The following is a 17,164-nucleotide window of genomic DNA, read 5'->3' as shown; positions in this document are numbered from 1 at the left end:
AGGGTCAGACAGGCCACTATGCGCGGGGCACCATGGGCTCAAGTGGCTTTTGTGTCATCCGACAAATACATAAACACATCGCGACCGACATGCAACAAAAAAACATCTGTCGTACACTGAGCGAGAAGGACCCAACAGGAAGAAGCATCGTTTCAGGCATTTTTCTTGCATCCTAATAATGACTAATAATTAAGTCAGATAACAAATACAGGCTGATATTAATTTAAGCTGAGAAATACTGTATATTCCAATCATATACATATAACAATACCACATAATATATATAAAATAGCCACATGGCTGTGTACAACACCCTTTAAAGAAAAAAAGTTAATGAACACTTCTAAACATTGAGTTAACCTCACTGAATGTATCACCTCTAGTAGTGAGAAATGATTAAAGCGTTAAGCAGGAGTGGAAAAGAGGAACTACTGTATGTGTTTGTTTCAACCTCTGAACCGCAGAGTGGATAAAGTTCCCTTCATCTTTAATATCATTTTGCCCGTCAGTTTATTAAGTGATCAGTTTTGCTCGTGACATTTCCACAGCTCGCACTCAAAGTAGAGTTTTAGGGCTGTTAGTGCGACTGCATGACAGTGGTCTGTGTAAGGAAGCAGGAAGGAGAGAAAAGAAGATAACGAGCTGATATTAATATGAAAGATTGCAATGCAGGGCTGCAGAGCTCAGTAATACACTGTAGTGGGTGATTAGTGTTGTTAAAGCTGGGAAGTTATCACCATATGCTCTGTACATGCAATCCAAGACATGATGCATATATGATTTATGCATCATTTATCCAATGAGTAAGACTTTGGACGCCATCAAGTTCTCAATTGAAGAATTTCCTGCATGTTATCCCCCTTCATTTTTCTTTACCATCATTAACCTTCCAGTAATCTACAAGCGGCATCTTCTTCACATCAACGCAGCTACAGTGGTTAGAGTCACGTCAGTTCTCTTTGCTTGCATGATGTTTTATTCTGTGTATGCAGAGCAGTTCGTGACACGTTGGCTTTAATGAAATCCGCAATGAAAAAGTACATCTGCCGTATCTTCCATCTCAGAATGCACATCAAATTTTTTTTAAATAAGTACGTAAACGCAGCAGAACAGGCAAAAGATTAAAAAGAATGTTAAGTATTTGTTTTTTATTTTTTTAGCTACAATGATCCCATTTAAAAACTGATAATCATGAAAATGATGGGAATATGGAAAAAAAAGCAGTAAGTTCTAAAGGATCACATTTGAATCAAGAATTTAGGAAAGACTTGTGAAGAAACTCTGGTGAAAATGGTGAAAGTGACGTGTTTCCACAGTGAGCCTGGACAGCCGTGTTTATAGTACCTGACTTACACATTTAAGCAGAAAAAAATACTAAATGTAAATGTGGTAAAACAAGGAGAATCTTTGCCTTTCAGCATCATTTTTACCCTTTAAAGCCCTCCAAAAACGTACAAGAAAACAAAGCAAAAGAGATCGCGCTGATGCTAATTTGTTACAATCTGCGATAATAACAGGATGCAGGAGTTTAAAAAAAAAGACACCCACATCAAGCTCAGATGAGAGAAAAAAAGAAATTAATTTATTTTTAGTTTTATTATGCCACAAGTTAACCAGATAGTCTTACAGCGAACTTCTGCACGTAATCGGCCTCTCAAGGTTTGATCCTTTCGCATGCAAAGCACTGAAATGTCGTCTTTGGCTCGAAACCTCTAAACAACTCTAAAGATCTAACTACCCCTAAACTGTGCACTGTTGCAAACCATTTCCAGTATCGAAATATATTTGCACAAGTGGAATGCCTGCTTCCCGGCAGAAAAGGCCATACAGGAGTCAGGTATTTGGCATCATTTGTTTCTGAGCTGCTGTGACCAATCAGGAGATTTGCTCCTGTGTTTTAATAGTGAGGTCAAGGGGGCATGTGGAATGAGAACAGAAATAGTGAGTGTATGCGTGTGTGTATAGAGGGATTGAGGAGAGCTTTGCCTTGTGGTGGGACCTCATGGCCTCTGGCTGACCTTTTCCCCGCTGGTGTCTGGCTGTGGACGTCTGCCAAGGGTGACTGGAGGTGCTGCAACTGGCTCAGGTGAGGGTGAGGCACTCTCTGTGATCCCGTGTCCTCTTCCCTCCGTCATCATCGTCATCCCCGTCACAAACCACTTATTTCTGTCCGTCTCTCCTTCTGTCTGTCTCTCTTCCTGCATCTGCCTCTCGTCTTTCAGGTGAGGATGATGACAGATTTGTGGGTGTAATTGGCTCTTAGGAATAGTCCATCTTCATCCACGCTGCACCGCTGTCACCCTCAGCAGAGGTCAGGTCAAATTTGGGGTCGCTAAGAATTTGATGGCTTTGAAAACCACTCTTCTTCCAAAAAGATGCAACATTTCCTGCTTGGAATTAATATGTGAAAAGGCAATACCCATTCAATAGCAGGGGGTATTCAAATAAACTCTGAATATTTTAAGTAAAGACTGAATGAGAGAAAAAAAACATCAGAATTTCCCCCCAATGCTAAAAATGATCACACAACAGGAAGCAGAAACCTATTTGTACAGGATGTGTTGATTGTTCCCTCACACCTTTCTTTACATTACATATGGTTTATGTGCAAAACGTTTCATGTCTTGGTTTAGGTGTGTTCTAGTTTCTCAGCACATACAAACGCAGTGTTGTATTAGTAATACTGGTTTGAAAGTGGGACCAATCTGTGTCAGTGTGGTCTCATGTGGGGGAACAGGTTGTGTATTGTGGGCTAATGGTTCTGTTACTGTCTCACAGCTCAAACCAATACCTGTTTAACAGTGTATAGTATTTTTTTCTTAGCTACATATTTTGAGGCCTGGATGAAGAACACCCCCCCCCCCCCCCCCAAAAAAAAAAGAAAAAAGAAAAAAAGAAAACAACAAAAATAAGCGTGGGTTCGGCTTAATGGTTATCCACATCCCATACCACACGCTCTACAGTGTGTCATATAACATTAAAATTTGGCACTGGTACGAAGAGACAGACAACACTGTCTAATGACAAGTCGATTAGAATGTGATACACTCAACTTTGTGAAAATTGTTCTACTGCTATTTGTTGTCTGTGCAACTCTTTTTCCTAAGAGTGATACTGAAATGCTTTATAGCAGGGTAATCAATGCAAACTCTCTCTCTGTGTAGCCAAAATGTTCAAAACCACTCAAATCTAGAGACGTTCTCTAGATTTTAGAGAACCATGCTTGTGACTATACCTTGTGGCCATCTGGCTTTGATAAAAGTTTTGAACAAGCTGACCAAATCTGCGATGTGTATGCTATCATATAATGTAGAATGACATGACTTTGCCCTCAATTAAACTAGCAGCAAGAGACTACCTTCAATCAAACACTAAAGTCAGCTCCATTAGGCACATGTTCCTCCTTTAGCTATCTCACTATCAAAGGGATTGTTACACAGTCAGAAACTTTTCTGACACCACTATGACTAAGAAAACAGTCATTGGTTTCTACAGTCATTGGACACAACAGATACAACTATCATCTACATACCCCCAGTATGAACTCACAGCAGTTGCTTAGCTTATGAGCACCTCTGAAAGCCTAGAGTTAGCATGCTATAGTTTATTTACTGCAAAAAAAATTGAAGTCTCTTGGTACTTTCTGGCAGTTTTGGTGTACCACTAGGCTAGCTACCCAAGCTATGCTACCCAAACACTAGCTATAGCTTCATCTTCTTGGACAGACTCTCAGCGATGAAGCAAGTGTTCCCTACTTTGTGCAACAAATCGAAAACAAACAACATAAACACAGAATACAGTTAGTACCATTTCTAGCTAACAGTGTATACGATCTAGTGTGTGGATTTAGCTGGTGTAGTGTCTGAAATTAAACACTGCAAGCTTTACGTGTAAAAAAAATGACACCTCGAGGTATTCTAAACAATTCATATACAGTGAAGACGTAAGCGTAACGCACATAAACAGCAAAGAATACCATCTAACACAGAACAATGCCTGATAAAATATACCTATGCTACAAATATACCTATGCTAACACTGACAGTGCGGATGATGGTGCTCCTTCTTTTGCTATACTGTCAAGATGGTGGCATAGATGGTTAGTGCCAAGTATTAATGTTCCTGTCTGGCTGTCACCTACCACCTCCTAGATGACTACTCTAGTAGAGGTTAAACACTTGGGACCCCTCAAAGAAACCCAGTTATCTTAATCTCAAGAACTTCAGATGAAACTTTTGTTATTGAGGTTTTGTTGTGAATCACTGGAAAATAAGAACTACTCTGAGCCCAGATAAAAATGTTTCGACTTCATTTTTTTAATAACAACTGACAACTCTAATTTTAGGCCCCACAATGAGCTTATGGTGACACTGAGCTCATTTATTGTAGTCTGTTGTATCTGTGATCTCCTGCGATAGCACTTTGATATGACACACAATATAGAATGTCATCTAAAAATTATGATAGGATTTGTGTAAGTCATTTTTCTCAGAGTAAATGGCACCAGTTCTTATCCCCTTTCTTTGTTTTCGAAAGACCTCAAGCCCAAAACATGAGGGATGAGCTTCTGGAGCATTGTGGGAGTTCTCCCACTTGTTCGAGACCCCCTCGCCACTTTCAAAAGAGCAGCCTCGTGCTGTATTGTCTCCTTAACAATCGTAAATTTGAACCATAATCTCCCGTCACAACATGGCAGATAAAAGATAATTATCTCTTTTACTGAGGTACCCTGGGGCTTCTTGGACGGCCTAGCAGACAACATGCCTAAACCCCCATCCCCCACACACACCCACAGACAAACAGAGGCACTCACTCTCTCTTGCGTTTGCAACAGGCTATGGAGGCTGCTGCTATGTAGAGATACTTAAACAGATGAGAGTAAATCACTTTTTCCTTGAATGTGCGCACAAAAGCAGACAAACATAAAAAAATCACCCAAACCTTCCCTTTACCTCTGCATAAATTGACTTTGTGTAGCACAGATGTGAAAACGCGAGGTTTTTCCCCAGGGAGGCGGGGGGGCACAAAGTTCACAGGTTCACTTAGGGAGCACCTTTGAGGTAAAGGGGCACTCAGCCTGTGACAGACAAGAGTAAGAGGGAATGAGTGATGACTTGAGAGGGCTGAGAAAAACCTGAGGTGAAGTGTTTCAGCGAAATACTGAGGGATGTATGGCGGAGAGGGAAATGTTCAGTTATTTAAGAATAGTGTAAGGATGCATAAGTGAAATATGGAGGTGGAAAGATGAGCAAATTTGTCTTACAGCTGTGAAATGCACTATTTATTAGTAACCCTATGTGTAAGAAATCCTTTGGGACATAGTATAAATTCAATTAACCTGACCTGCCATTCACTGAAAGCATTGGATGAAATGAACTGTAATACTAGAAATCTTAACAGAAATCCCAAACAATCCTTTTGGTTTCAAAACTAATGCAGTTAGCCTCGTCACTTCTCACATGTCTAAAGGCTAAAAAGTTGAGCTAAAGCAACAGTGGTGAAGGTGTCCCTATCCCCATCTTCTTTGGAGGAGTTTCAAATATGCAAGGTAAACCTGTGGGTAAATATTGTGTAGGTTTTGTGTTTGAAAGGAAAATTAAAATAGAAATGAAGCTTAAGTTTTAAGTCAACAAGTTCCTATCAACATCAAACCGATTCAGATTAAAAACAGAGGAAACTACATGAGGTTGGGCTGTCAAACAAATAAAAAAATAAATTGTGCAGTCAAATTTTTTTCGCTTTATTTGTCATAGACTTTAACTCATCTCAGGGAAAACATCCTCTTTCTGTATTCCAGCACAAAAGGAACTGGTTTTGATGCATCATTTTTTTTTTTGCTTTCATGCCAAGAGATGGGTCACAACAATGAGTCTCTATTGTCATGACAGTTAACTTAGCTCAGCGTAAAGGTTAGAAACGAAGCGCAACGGCTCATAAGCTCCATCTCTGAGGCTCACGCACTGGGGGGGGAAAAAAAAACTGTGTCCTCTCGAGATGCTGACATGGAGGATTTTGTTTCTCAAGCAAGGCTCGACACTTTATTTATTTCACACTTTGGAGAAAGTGTAACCGTAAATTAAACAAAAAAGAAAGGTTAAAGTCTTTAATCCTTGCATTTTTAAATGCTTAATGAACAAAGAACAAGCATTAAAAGATTTTTCCCTCTGGAATATTAACTTTATTTCCATGATGTCAGCCTTTTCCATGAGGTCTCCTGCTGCAGCATTTCTAATGTGTTTCCAAGTATTCTGTATTCCTTCTACTTCATGGCTCTGAGGACATGTTTAACAGCTCCTGGTTGTCCCTGTATAACAGACCGCCTTTGCTCCCAGCCCCTAGGCCAAACTGAACATCACCTGTCACAAAAAAAACCCCCTCTGTGGTAGGAGCACATTTGCATGGGCCTGCATCCACAAACTGTCACTGGGGTTTACCCAACCCTGTATGAAGCCTTCACTGCTCTTCACAGAGTACAAACACACAGCCAAATCACCTGAGCTGTGCAGCAACAGACTGATAGCTGACTGGCACCTCTTAGCCGCATCACAAATCCACAGAAAAGTAGAGCAGACAGGTGTTTGTATTCTGTTCATCTGGCTGCAGTGCCAGAGGACGTGCATTAGCTAAGCTGTGTTTGATGACATGATCTTGGCACCGTGTGCACAGGTCTGTTTGAAGAGTGCGCGTTGAATAGCACTCCGTTTATATCTGGGCCAAGTCACGCATTAATCACCTTTTAATAAACTGGGTAAGAAGTTGATATCTTAGGACAGATGCTGCTGAGTTATATCTGGAGTTACTGTTTTGGGGATTACATTTACTATTAATTTATTCTAATTTAAGAGTTTTTAGAGTTTCAAGAGATTATATATTTCTCTATGATTACAAACACATGAATAAAACTTCACTAGAGTACAATACAATTTAGAAAAAGACTTCATCTTGCCAAGGAACATATCCTACACACAAGAGAATTTCTGTACTCTGCACATTTGTGTTGCATACAGTACTTTTTGCATAGTGTGTTTTTATCTGACTTGCTAATGTAGCACACAAGAGGCCCCACTGTTAACTAGAGAAATTAGTAGAGAAAGATTTTGAAGTTCTGGATGAGAAATGGGTTCACAAGTGACTGAAAAACCAGACATTCTGTGGACTGACTCAGGAAATGCTTCAGCCAAGCACGACCCACTACCAAACAAAGTACTTTCAATATTGAGAACATATCTGAAGGTCACATCTCCTTCTGTGGCCTACATGTCAGCAAACATGTAGGACACTTTGTAAGGTAAAGACAATACAGACACAGCCCCAACAATCAGATGGACTCCTGTGCACAGGCACTGTGGAAAGGAAAAACTCCCTTTTAACAGGAAGAAGCCTCCAACAGAACCAGGCTCATGGAGGGGCAGCCATCTGCCACAACTGACTGTTGGTGAGGAGAGTGAGACAGGATAAAAACACACTGTGGAAGAGAGCAAGAGATTAACAATAAACAACAATTAAATGCAGGGTGATATAAACACAATGTAAGTGAAACAATCAAAAAGGAAAGTGTGAAGCCTAATCTTAAAAGCAGAGAGAGTGGCTGCATCCTGAATCCAAACCGGGACCTGGTTCCACAGAAGAGGAACCTGAAAGCTGAAGGCTAAGCCCACTACTACTGAACCAGCAGTCTAGGTTAGAGACGAAGCATAATGGCTCATAGGCGCCACCTCTGAAGCTAGCACACTCTAATATGCTAGCTTAGCCAAAATACTCATTTTTGACAGCATCAGTTAAGCCAGTCCATAAAGTCAAACTCAGCTGATACTCATCGATGCCCCTTGTTGGTAAATCTCATGTCGGGACTTGCATTTAAGCTTCTTTAACTACTTTGCAACCCAACTCTTCACCGCTGTGTCTCATCTAATCAGTGTCATATCTGTCGGCATTGGGGTCCTGCTGTTCTGTTCTGGCTTTCCATGTGGGCACGTAGAAAGCCAGATGCAGGGAGCTCCCATATTAGAGCTTTACTGCCAAATATAGATTACCGCAGGAAGTTTCTAAAAGTGCAGTGGCCCTGACTGAAATGCTATAATATCCCAAGGGGAGTACAAATGTATGTACAAATTTTCATAGCATTCCATCTGATTTAAGAAATATACTGGTAACCACATATATAAGCCTCAGAGAACTCAGTTTGTTGGGTCCTCTGGGCACCAGTAATTTACAGAGTAAAAGATAGTGGAGACCAGAATAACTAAAGGCCTCTGTTACTGTGGTGACAGTGGACACCTTCCAAATTTCAGGAGCCAGTTTGAACTCTTTAGCCAGATAAACCTGTGTTTTTTTTACTCAGGGTTCTGCCTCAGGACCCCTGCTGCGTCAATGAAGTGGTCTGACTGAAATGAATGTATGGTAGTACCCTGCAATCCAGTGCTTCCAGTGAACTCTTTAAAGTGCTCATATTTAAAGATGCTGCATACTGGTACAGGTGACTGGCTACTGGCAGATTTAGCACAAAATCCCAGTTTCACAGTTAACCTTAAAACCCATCGCAAGTCCAACTCTAACTACAACCAGGGAGTGTGTGTGTGTGATCATGCATGTCTGCACCGACAACAGTTAGAGTAACAAAGAGACTGCTGTGTCGGTCAACTGTCCAGAGCCCAGGGCTGTTTACACATGCCATTGTCTCCCGTGGGCCAATCAGACAAGCCTTATTAGGTAAATAATTCTGCTGTGGCCAATCGCTGGCAAGCATACTGGGATCTGGGCTGGTTATCTGCAGCACCCCAGGAAGTGGGAAAAGTGATGAGGGAAATGACAAAACACATTAGTGCAACCTCATATCTCCTCCCCTCTGACTATCTACCTCATATCTCATTAGAGGCTTAATTCATGTGGCCGCCTCTGTTCTGATTGGGTAGTCGATATCTCCCTGCTCGCTCATTGTCTGTGGCCGATGGATTTCATAGAGAGGTTTGAGCATCACTGATAATAAATTAAACTATCTGGAGTAGTGTGAACATCCCCAGTTTTGCAGAAGTCCAGACCAACATAGAGGAATGTTTAGCTTGGGGATTTTTTTAGTTTAGCACAATGCACCCAAAGTGCCAAACTTTGTATTTGCATAAAGTATTTGCATGTGTTGTAGGAAACTTCCAATATGTGGATTTTCCAAGTTGGCTGATAAACATCGCTGCACTTACAAGCTTTTTTTTTCTCCTTTTTTGGTCAGAAAACTAAAATCTAAACGACAACAGATAAACAAATGCTTGTCCTGCAGCTTAACACACCAATTTAATCTTCATCATGCTGCTTAGTCCTGGTGCAAACGTGTAATTAAAGTGTGTATTTGACTGATTTCTTCTACTGATCAACCTGAAACTTGATTTTGAGCTCGGTTATAAGAGAAATGGCTTTAAATGCAAAACTACTTAAAATATATCAGATTTATCAGGTAATATTGGTGCTTATAAGCAACTGAAAACTAGAAAATGTGTATTTCTCAATAGAATCTAAACTGAATCAATTATTTATTAAAATAAAATGTTATTAAGGTTTTTCTGATGGACAAAACTACTTTTTATAAACAGTATCTCGTGCACAAGTGGCAAAGCGCACAGCTGGAAAAATAAGCCCCTCGCCGATATGCCAAAGACTGTGCTTCCTCTAATGGTCACTTCAGACAGTTTTGACCTCTTCAGCTAATTTTACCTCTCAGGACAGCTGCTGAATATTTTGAACCTGATTGTAAAAAATCATGTAGTCATCTATTATTAGGACTTTGGCCTGCTGAAGTAAGAGCTGGTGCTAACTAGGTCACGGGATGTGTGTTAGGCTTCAGGTCTGTTAATTTAAGTCTCTGCTGTATCTGTGGTGTTGATGCCTTTTGTCTTCAATCGTGTGAGGTTTGCTGTGAGCCTAGGGGTACAAACAGCCTCTCCCAAAGGTCAGTGAAATTTGAACATTTTATTAGTTTGTTACTTACTCACTTTTAACAGCAATCTCTGTCTGTCAAACAGGTGACTGCTAAAACTGTTGATAAACTGTAGCAATACAGTCTGTTGATGCAGTGTGCTAACCAAACTAGCCAGGGCCAGTTGATAAATCAGTACTCCATCATCTCATGCAAATGTGACAACTCATCATTCCAAAATAACCAAGACAAGAACGACTACAATGCTAATGTTTAGCCTTTACAATAGGAGCCCGATAAAGAGTAACGTTCTGACACATAGGCCTTTCTACCGTCATTAACTGCAAAACGACAAAACCAAAGCTCTCAGTTCATCATACTTGATAAACCACTGTGACACAATAAGGAAATTTGTTTTATTTCCTGCTGATCAACCAAGCAGATCTGTCATGGTTAGGATGATCAGATACCAGAAGTTACTAAAGCTCTTCAGAGTTTGCTGCCTTATTTACTTATCAATATGCTGAAGAAAAACCATTCTGCATAGCAAGTGCAAAAAGTCTGCTCAGAAGAATGAAATGGGGAAAGAACTACATAATATGTATTAGACCTATCCACAACGATGTCTGAGCCAGCTTGGTGTCTCACACTGCTCTTGTATCAAAGATTTGATACGCTGCATAGTGCGCTGTGTAAGCAGCATTTTTCAATATGCTGAGTTAGTGCAAAGAGGAGCATCTGAAACTAAAACTGTGATCTCCAATAAATTATTGGTGTTAAAACCCCCAAATTAATAAACAACTGACAAAAGTGCAAACACAAAGTTTCCGGTGGGATTTGATTTGAGATCTTTCTCAGCAAATATTCTCAAAATGGACAAGAATGCAAAAAAGCAAGAACTTTTCCCCCCTTTATTTCATCTGCTGTGCATGGATTGCAGTGCTCAAAGAATGGTACCAAGTCACTCTATAATTAGATGGTACTCAACTCACACTGGCACTACAATTGGGCATTAGTTACATTTTAACTATCAGATTTGTGCACCAGTTAGTGGTTAATGCAGAGTTGTATTTATGAGCTGATGTAATACTTAGAGGCAATGCCAAAGCAGCAAAAAAAAGGGGAAAAAAAGATAACATGTGCCTGTCTGAAACTTGCAGCTGCAGATCATCTCACTGATGCAATCTGAGCCTCTTACACAGCCACAATCGTGCGGTGAGCAACCATGTTTCTTGTAATGCTCGATGCAAGAGGGAGGAGTTTCAGCTTCCTTGCCTGAACTTGTCTCCCTGCCCTTTCCAGTGTCCCGTGTTCCCCAATCCTTCCAGGCCCCTCTCTGCTCCCACTGCCACCCCACCTCCCTCCGGGAGCCCTGGGAGTGTTTGTACTGGAGGCAGCCAGCGGAGACGGCTGGTGTTTTCATAGCAAAATCTCTTTCCTGAGGTAATGTTGGCCTAAGTTGACCAATGCAGCACACAGCCCGGTGGCAGCTCTGGTAAGAGGTCATGGATTGTCTGTGATCACATAACCATGGAGCTTTGCAGTTTAATGTTTTGCCCGATATATTTGCGCTAGGACTTGATTTTACAAGCACAGCGGCTCAAGAGTATTCACTGTCTGGGAGTGCATGCCAAGACGAAGCTAATATGGGCCCACAACAGATCAGGAGCGGGAATGAAAACAATTACAGAAAGCTTAGTTAAATATAGTTTTTTTTTTTTTTTTTTTTGCATTGTCTCATTTCATTATGAGAAAGAAAAGATTAATTAGGTCTCTAATGTTGATTCCAATATAATTCATATATAATATATGACCAATTTGCCAATATTAAGAAACCTTGACAAAATAATTTATGGATAAATACTTGAGCAGATTCTTTGGCCTCCCAAAGTGCATTGTTGCCTGAAGCAGCCTCTGCTGTTTCAGTCAGGACGTGTCAGACCCACCTTTAACTTTGGCAAGCACAGCAGGTTGTGCTAGCATTATAAACTTTAAAAGCTCGCGGGTGCTGATGAGAAGACTCAGAAACAGCAAGACAGAGGGCAAAGAGAGAAAGATTTTATTCACAAAAAGAGGTTTCAGCTTTCAGAACTTTTGTTTGACACAAGAAATTTTACATCTTATGAGATAAAACAGTGTACCTGTCCTATGTCATATATGACAGAGCAGGTTCTCATTCTATAGATTCAAACACAGCTGTTCTGCTTGGGCTGATATCACAGAGATATGCACAAATGCGTCATTTGGCACTGTTTTCATGATGCACCAGTAATATTGGAAGCCAAGTGAAAAAGTCTGCATTTGCCGGTTGGGAGGGTAGTGGTGGAGGATGTCACAAGTTTATCAGCAAGCACCCAGTGGTTTGTGTTCTGTTTGGAAATTTGTTTCAGTTTGTCTCCACTTGTGAATCTTTTTTTTTTTTTTTTATCTCCATTTGCTTTTTATACTCCTTGGTTAGGCGTTAGCATGAAAAACCACTCAGTTAAGTTAAAGGAAACCTTGTGGTTATGGGTTAATATATGCTTGTTTGCAATGTTGAGTCAGAACTGTTTAACACCCTCAGTAGGAGAAGGGACTGTTTACATAGCCGTTATTATTATAAAGATCCAAATGGACTGTAATGCTTTAACAACACCATATTTTAACATAAATATGTCAGTGCATTGGTCTGATGAGGGTACTCTTGAAGTAATGCAAATATGGGCTATATAAATAAAAAAAGCAACAAAGGATTATAAAGGCATAAGGAAACATCTTTGTTTTACAAAACATTTTTGAAGAGTTCAACCTCCAGCTGTCAGAAATTAGCTGTATAATATATATATAATATATATTTATACATATTCACTTATATATAAATATTTGATAACATTGGAGTTTTTCAAGACAAAATGAAACAGAAATTCTATGTGTCACCAGACAGAGTAACCTGCAGTAGCAACACATCAATGTTAGGCTTCAGTTGGGACTTAAAACTCACTCACACCTGCCATCTTCAAGTCAGAAGAGAAAAATATACATTCCCCGATCCTTTGTAGAGTCGTTGCTGGGTAAGATCTGTCTCAGTGGAGGTGCTGCCTCAACCATTAGACGACCCCTTATGAGCAAGCACTTGGTGACAGTGGGAAGAAAAAAAACTCCCTTTGAACAGAAAGAAACCTTCAGCAGAACCAGGCTCTGCAGCCAAGGCTGCTGGTGAATTCGGGGTCACCTGATTTAGTCCCAACTATATGCTTTATTAAAAAGGAAAGTTTTAAGGCTGATTTTAAAAGTAGAGATAGTGTCTGTCTCCCAATTTCAAACTGGGACCTGGTTCAACAGAAGAGGGGCCTGAAAGCTGAAGGCTCTGCCTCCCGTTCTACTGTTAAAAACTCTAGGAACCACAAGTAAGCCTGCAGTCTGAGAGTGACGTGCTCTTTTGGGATGATGCGGTACTATAAGGTCATTAAGATAAGATGGGGCCTGATTATTTAAGACCTTGTATGTGAGGAGAAGCAGTTTAAAATAAATTGTGGATTTAACAGGGACACTCAGTACTCAGTACTTTTGCTGCAGCATTCTGGATCAACTGAAGGCTTTTCAGGAAACTTTTGGAACAAGTGGATAATAATAAATTGCAGTAGTCCAGCCTAAAAGTACAAAAATGCATGAACAAGTTTTTCAGCATCACTCTGAGACAAAATGTTTCTAATTTTAGAGATACTCTGTAAACCCAAGAATGCAATTCTACATATTTGTTTAATATGCTCGTTGAAGGGCATAACCTGGTCAAAAATACTACCAGATTCCAAGGTAATGCCATTTACTTTGGCTTTGTAAAACACTTTGATCTGCTTCTGCGTAAAGTCCAGTTCACCATTAACTTTTTATAATTACTTGAACAGTACGTATCTGGTTAGACACCATGTTTCTAACCACTGCTGGTTACTAGTGAATTACTGACGGGACTCCAGATCTGCGTCACTGGGACCTTAGAAGTAAATTTGGAAGCATTTGGAAAATACACCAACACATGTACACATTTCCCCCATGTTACACACACTTAAATACACACTCACATACCAATGCTGGTGGACCTGAGATTGGTGAAAATTGCGCACTCAAACTGCTTACTCAAAGAGCACATGTGGAAAAACAAAAACTCAGTTTTAGCATAAATGACCTGGCATCTTGTGAGCTGCAAATGACCAAATCAATGATTTAAATCAGTGATGTGAATGCATGCTACATACATTCACACAGCAGCAAGACTGAGTCACCAATTACGGCTTGTACAGCTCAATCTGCTGCAAGACTTTCATTTCAAAACAAACTTTTTTTGTCCATAATCTCACGTTTGAAGAGCCTGGGATAGTGAAGAAATGTAGGGAAGGATGGATTGTGACTGTGTAGTTGTGTTCATTGTGGACTCTAATTTTCTTAAGTGCCGTCTAAACGGTGGAGAAGAGATAAGAATGCCGTTAATAGAGCTTGACCTCTAGTGACAGTCTCACAAAGCAGGCAGACAAAGAGACAACCATAACTTCTTGTGCCCTGAATGTATCTCCTCAAGTTTAAACAGAACTGAAAGCGTGATCTCACTTGGAGTTACTAAAAACACACACACACACACACACACACACACACACACACACACACACACACACACACACACACACACACACACACACACACACACACACACACACACACACACAAACCCTTTTGAAGTCATTAGGAAATTAGATTGTAGGTGACTTGATGCCCTCAGGTTCTCATGCCTTTGATGATTCACCGAGTTACCTTGGTGTTGCTTACTGAGTTTAGAGAAACGTTTCCATCAGGGCCTTACTCACCTACTTACCTAATATTATACGGGTGGGTGTGGTTTATACTGTAATAGAAAGATAAACATTTCATCTCGCTTGTGCTCCAGGCGAGACTCTGGAGCGCTGCACTTAATGGTGCCTGCGCAAGCAATTTGTAAGCTGCAGAATAAGCAAAGTAAAGGCACACAAGGACAGGCGCACGTAGACGCAAAGTAAATATGCTTAAAGTAGGCAAGGAAGGCCGATATGCCCCCCCCCAAAAAAGCACAGCAGAGCGCCAGTGCAGTGCCGAGTTGCGTAAGAGCAGATGAAAACTGGGAATGCGTCGCTGTCAACACTCGAACCAAACGAGACAGAGTTTGTTTATCTGAACGCCTCCCGATCACCAGCCATGAACCAGGAAGCAGCAGGTGCCTCGCTCCAACGGCAGGCCCTGTATTGTTGACAGTGGATAAACAGGTTGGGGATGGGATGAGGTAGTATGAGAGAAAAAAGGAAGGGGTTAGTGGGGGTTGGTGTTTTCCCCTAAACATTGGAGGAGGGAATTAGCCCTGACTAGTTCAGTGTAAAATTTGAAAGTGTAAGCTATTTGTTGTTCTCCCCCCCCAGCTGGCGTTTATTAGTGTTGTCTTATTGCGGCTCTGCTGAACAAGCCTGGCCCGCGCTGTCGTCTGGCAGGGGCGACAGTGGGATAAAACCGCCAGCGAGGGGAGATGGCTGGCATTGGGGGAAGGAGAGTCTCCATTGTGTTTCCATTGTAGCTCTGTCACTCTCTGCTGCCCTGGCTTGCTGTCCCCTTTAAGCAGCCCGTCCATGTCAGCAGAAATGAGCTTTTTCTCTCCCCCACCCCTTTCATCCCTTCTCTTTTCTTTTCTTCCTCACTATTCACTCGGCTGTTTCTTGAAATGCTTTTTTTTTTTTTTTTTTTTAAAAACAAACAAAAAAAACAAAACAATCACACAGTCTTAGCACATTAACACATCTGCAGCTTAACCTTGAGAGCTGGACTGTTGTCACCAAGCGTCGAGAGCAACGAGACAAACAAAAGTTTGGATTGTCAAATGCACACATGGGTTCATTTTGGAACAATGCTGCTGTAAATCAACTGAGGGGGAAAAACTTATTTCATACAAAACTTTGGCTCAACAGTGGTGGCATTGTTTTATGTAATGCTTCATCGGTGCAGAATGCCGCGCAGCACTCTGGCGGTTTCTCCTGTTCTTACTCATGGTGCCAGATTTGGGGGGGGCAGGTGAGCTAAAGGGGAGATGGAGGTGGGGTAAGATGAAGGGGAGGACTCGGGTGACCAGTTTTACCTGGGACTGACTCAAGCCCGTCCGGACATGCAAGGCTGAGATCAGCCCGAGGGAAAAAAGAGAAAGAGAGGAAAGAGGAGGACAGCGAGAGAGTCCCGAGAAAAAGAAAACAACCCCTCATCAATCTTTCTTTTCCTCTCTTACTCACCTTTATCATCTCCATCTCCATCACTCCATGAATTTTCTGTTCCACCCATTCCTCCCCCTTCTGAACTCCTCTTCTCTCCGAGCTACGTCTTTTCCAACATGTCAGGGAGATGAAAATGTTCCTGTAATTGTTGGCTCATGAGAAAGAAAAAGAAAAACTCCTACATACCAAGAGATGTGAATAAATAGAGCTTGGACAATTCAGATATTTTTAAAAGCATTTTCCTTTCATTGCTTTGTCTTGTTGCGATGTCGGGCTGCTTGTTATCATCTGTATTTATCACGTGTGGCGATTAATCAGGTGTTAGAGCTGAGATTTGTGACAATATCAGTGATTCGAAACTAAATTATAACCCAATGTGAGCAGATTTTGTTTTGGGGTTTTTTTAGACGTGAACTGCTCCTCAAAATCCATCCAAGGAGAGCCGACTGATCACCATTGTGCTTGTGCTGTTTTGCACGTTCGCACCACTCAACTTCACTTAAACAGTAACAATGTGAATGGTAAAAACCATCAAACTTCAAGAGGAAGTTGCAAATAGGATGTTAGGGTATGTTTTTTTGTCTCCCATAATACAAATATCAAAACAAAGCATAAAACCCACTTAAATAATCACGTGTTTTTTTTAAACCATCATGTTATCAGTGTTTATTGATCTCTAATGCTAAATTTAGAGCAGCATCCACTATATTTACAAGCACTTTAATACTTCAGTTGTAGTTTATTGCCTCTTTTCTGATAATGAATACCATCAAATATTCATGTTTCTGAAATATGAAACAACTGGCAAGCACTGGGTTAAATGCTTCTTTTGTTCCTGTTTGTTTGTGTAAAGCAACAGTGTGCAGCTCTTGCCTAAAGAGAAATTCCCCTCCACTGACGATACTCTTTCCACAGCTTTTCATGTAAGTTTACACGACAAGTTACAATTTACTGTAACTTCAAGTCATGACTTCCGAGTTAGAAAACTCTTCAGTGCAATAAAGGA

Source organism: Copadichromis virginalis, linkage group LG17 (assembly GCF_057382275.1).
Source record: "Copadichromis virginalis isolate Kocher_CV1m ecotype Utaka linkage group LG17, C_Virginalis_male_GT1.1, whole genome shotgun sequence".
NCBI classification, from domain to species: domain Eukaryota; kingdom Metazoa; phylum Chordata; class Actinopteri; order Cichliformes; family Cichlidae; genus Copadichromis; species Copadichromis virginalis.
The sequence above is the reverse complement of the archived record's forward strand: the minus strand, read 5'-3'. Positions refer to the sequence as shown.